Source organism: Amblyomma mixtum, chromosome 3 (genome assembly GCF_055824585.1).
Source record: "Amblyomma mixtum isolate Tamu chromosome 3, ASM5582458v1, whole genome shotgun sequence".
Classification (NCBI taxonomy): domain Eukaryota; kingdom Metazoa; phylum Arthropoda; class Arachnida; order Ixodida; family Ixodidae; genus Amblyomma; species Amblyomma mixtum.
In genome coordinates this window covers 52,226,641-52,231,301 of record NC_143014.1, presented here as the reverse complement: position 1 = coordinate 52,231,301, position 4,661 = coordinate 52,226,641, and the positions used below count along the sequence as shown (strand labels likewise).

The 4,661-nt window shown below is 47.8% G+C and overlaps 1 pseudogene; it reads left to right on the top strand.

Annotated features, from left to right (window-relative positions):
* The first annotated feature begins 1,419 nt into the window (after positions 1-1,419).
* LOC149350192 (uncharacterized) lies at positions 1,420-4,071 on the top strand (annotated as a pseudogene).
* Positions 4,072-4,661: the final 590 nt, after the last annotated feature.

Sequence of the window (4,661 nt, the reverse complement as noted above, 5' to 3'; positions counted from 1 at the left end):
GGAAAAACAGAGAAGTTGATTGTTATTATTGCGAGCGCGGTAGATTAGAAGACCTAACCTAAGATTAAGGAGGCATTTCAATGGCAGAATGTTTAGGTCAGAGTATAGAGGTGAAGCAGTGGCTGTGTATGGGCTGAAAGATAAAATTCGAAGCGCTTGATTTTGAAGATGAGAAATACATGACATATGGCATGAATAGGTATTACCCCATGATGATAGGCAATAATTAAGGTGACTGTTAATGAAAGCATAGTACAGGGATAAGAGAACATGGCGTTGAAAGAAAAGTCTAGTTTTTATTAACACCCTTATTCCAAATGAAATTTTTTTACTGATAGATTTGGTGTGTAGATGAAATTTTAGATGACAGTCAAGCGTGATGCCGAGAAATGTAACGGATTCGGAGGCAGTGATAATATGATGTCCCAGATAAATGGCTGGGCTGGGGATGACATGCTTTTGATGAGAGCGGAATATCATGAAAGTGGTTTTTGTAGGATTAAGTTGTAGTAAGTTATTTTCACACCATAAAACAATATTCTGTAAGTCCATGTTTAATTTGTTTATTAGGCTTGTGAAATTGCTATCCTGAGTGAATAATGTCGTATCATCCGCGTAAAGCATACATCTTGTGTTAATTAAGGACAAAGGTAAGTCATTGATGAAAATGAGAAAAAGAAGCGGACCTAAAATGGAACCTTGTGGCACTCCTAAATTAATAGTTAAAGGGGAAGACAATGTTTCTTGTAGCTGGACAACTTGTATACGGTTAGTGAGATAACTGCGTAAAAGAGTTAAAGCAGGCCCACAGATGCCTAGAGATTCTAATTTAGTGTACAGTATAGTGTGGTTAATTGTGTCAAATGCTTTGGTGAAATCTAAGAAAACAGCACCGGCAAACAACCCATTATCAATATATTGCTTAATACTGTCTGTGAATTCGATTAAAGCTAGTTCTGTTCGATTAAAGCTAGCACAGCGCTCTCTTCTCATCCTGTGATGAATGCTGCGGCGATCTCCACCCTGGGCAGCACAAATCTACGCTCCAAGCACTCTTTACACCTGCGGGCATTGCAAACGTCAACGCTGGGCACCCTGGAGAACCCTTCTTGTTGGAACCTGGCGCCAGCGCAAGCACACGGTAAGCGGATAGTTCTTAGTGAACTAGACCCTGCCGTTGTCCGTCATTATAATATGCCGCAAAATCTGTTTTGAAGGATTTGAAGCTAAACAGCCATGGTCTTCCCGGAGCCGCCCCATCGCGTTTTGTGCACAGTCGATCAGAAGGGAGTGGCTGCTATTTTGTGACGGAGTCTGCCCTCAACGACGACGCGCGTTGCACTTCTGGGCGGTGAGAAGCAGGGCGGTCTGCAGTTCACCAAAGTCTTGCAGTGGTATCGCATTTTCGCGCAAGGCAAAATGCCTGTTCCTAACTATGATGCACAGCAGTCCGGTCAGCACTAGGAGCTGCTCGTTCTTAGAGCGAATGCCCCGCTCATCACTGTCCCCCGCAACCAGCACACTGTGGTACCCGTCACACAAGTATCCAATCTTCACCAGTCTGAATACGACCCTATCGTGCTGCTGTTTTTCCACCATGCTTACCTCGGACTCCTGCTTATGGCTACTGGCGCTATTCTCCATGCAGTTCACCAGATTGCACCACAAGTTGTTGGGGAACACATGGGAGCAGAAGCCCTCCCACAGCTCATTGGAGACCTCGTCCAGGCTACTGCTGGAGAGTGCGCTCTCCCCATAGGCCCTGTCTTCGATGCATGTGGAGCGTTCACGCCGTCCGGCTTTCCTGGCGTCAGAGATGACGAGGAAGAACTTGTGCACCTCCTGCTGGCTCTGAGTTAGGACTCTGCCACCTGTCCTGCGATGGAGCCTCCGATGGTGCGCGTACTGGGCGTCTACCCACCGTAGTACGTGCCCGGCTTGATCTGTCCGCCTTGTCAAGAAAGAGTGCCGGTGTCGCAACCGCTATTTTTGTGTGGACACGGTGGGTCTTGAGCTTTGGCATGTGCGATGCGGTGTGTCATGGTTGCGATGGACACACAGCAAGGACTACCCTGTTGATGTCCCACGCTCATTATGACTTTTTTTAGCGTACATTTTTAACTAGTTGTTCCACCTTCATCATCTGCACCCACAAAAGGGTATCTTTGTATGTAAAAATTGGACTTTCACGTGTTATTTTTATATTGCAATTTTCAAGAAAATATATTTCATCTCACAGCACTCTGGCAGCACCCTTGCTAATGAACAAAAGCTATGAAGCTGTGTGTGTGTGCGTGTTCGTGCGCTCCACACAGGGCTACATCAAGCTTTGTTGCAAGATATACAGCTTTTGGCACATTATAGATGTAGTTTCGAAGGCGGTCTCCTTTGGCACAAGTCCCCAAAGCCACAATCGTCGTTCTGCCCAACTCGTAGCTGCCACCAAGTTCCATTGGCTATACAGTGGTCTGTTCCGCACGAAAAAATGGTCAATGTTGAAAGGCCAAAGGTTAACTTGGAAAAAAAGATTCATCCGCCGCAAATCTTCGTAAGACACCTCTCTGGAGCACAAGCGATTAGATTTTCTGCTTCCTTCTGATCTGCTTGCTCGCGCATTTGCAGCCATACTTGCCTTCTCTACATCACTTAGCTGAGAAATTCCTGAAATTGTTTCTCACGAAGAAGAGGCTGTTCTAGCGAAAGCCTATTCACGCCCGATTAAAATATTCCCAGAAACAGAGATAAGCCTTAAGTGCTGTTCGTGCTTTCACTTAACGTGCTATCCAGCCGAGTCCACTGCAGAAAGAGGGCACGCAGATGGTTTTTTGATACACACATGTGAAAGGAGGCAAGGGGAAGGCCTCAGGACGCTTGCCAACGTTTGGACAAGAGGACTTGTCTTCGTCTGGGGAAAGAGTTCATCATTTGCGGGGTTTAAATAGAGTCTTCACTTCGAGGCGGAGGGCCCCATTTAAACCCCGCAAATGATGAACTCTTTTTCCCGGACCCAGACAGGTCAAAACGTTTTCAAGTACCCTCAGGCGTCCCCCTCCCCTCCCTTGTTCAGTTTGTGTTTCGAGGACAGAAATACACAGGGCGCGAAAAGCGACCTGTACGCCTAGGTGCCTCGTCTGCCAATCCTTCCCTTGAGAAAATTGCCTTCGAGCATTTCAGTGCGGCTATCACCTCCACAAGTGTGGTCTCGTACCACCAGCGAATAACATAGCTATCGATTTCAATTGCCGCTCACGCCTCGTAGAGGCTGTCGGCGGCTACCGTTGCTAGGTAGTACTAACGTCGAAGTTTTCGGCTTCCATGGCTACGCTGGACCACTTTGAGTAACCAATGATCGTGCTGCTGCCCGAGGAAATGGAACTGCCGGCTCGACACGTTCGGCCACCATGCCATCCCCGCCAACTTTAACCGAGAGCACTGATGCCGCCGTAGTACCTCCGAAGTTGCTGCTCCTGCCGCCCACCAACACCTTCGCCGCCTGCTTGGACTCCGATGAACCTCGTTGAGTCGAAGGCAAGTCTTACATTTATTTCTTCATTGATTTCTTCAAAACTTCTGGCATATCTGCTGCACCAAACTGACAAAAAGGAGGCACGCTTTTGCCGGTAGCTGAGAGGCATTTCACTCTATTTAGGCATTATCCCCGCGAGACATGCACTCACCACACCCTCCCCAGTCCCTTACGTTGCCACGAGGAAGAGTGCGACTGGAAATAAGTTAATTACTGGCAAAAAAACAACAACAGTGAAGCCTGCTTCACATGGTGCGACGCGCACGAAAAAATACGGCCCAGTCGCATTGTCGTAGCGATGTCAATCTCAGCAACTATTCCACATGCTAACGATTTTAGTCAGTGTGGCGGGAGCGGCTTTTCATAAGCAAGAAAGGTTTTGCCAGATATAAATGTTAAACTCAATATTACGCGTTTATTTTATAACCGTGACTAATTCTATTGAGCTGTCGTGCATACTTTCATGTTCGATAAAACATATTAGCATTTTTGCGCTCAACAGATACGCAGCTATGAGTAGCCTGCCTGCCTTGAAATCTTACTAGCTGACATCTGGGCCATTCACAACAATCGCACCGACGGCGCGGCAGCGAGACTAACTCGATGGAATTAAGTTCATTAACTCTACTGAACTCATTGGAAGTCTGTCGCAAAGGGTTTGCGACTACACAGACGCGCCGTTCTGTCGCAAAACGATCGGAATCGCGCACAGCTGCGGCTAGAATCGCAGCATGTGAAACAGCCTTAAGGCAGACGCGACGACACCCATCAACGTGGTTCCGCTCCAGTGCCAGCATACGGCCATTCTTCTGCCTCAGAAGTCTTACTGCACTATGGACGAGTACCTTATACGGATAGACGGGAGTCATCTCACGTTATACTTTGGCTCCCCTGCGTTTCTCTTACTACTCCGCCTCACAAGCCGTTTGCAGCGCTGTGAAATGTGCGGCTATCTGAGCCAATCAGAACGGCGTGTTTCCTAAAACGTGTTCCCTCACGCCCCTCACTTGCGACTGGTGCTTCCTTCCCTGAGAAGCAAAGAGAAGCTGCAGAGTCCAGCTCCTGCGCGCCGGAGACTTGACCGACTCGTCGGAAGCCATGTTCACGAATGGCGTTGCATTACAACGTAGCAGGC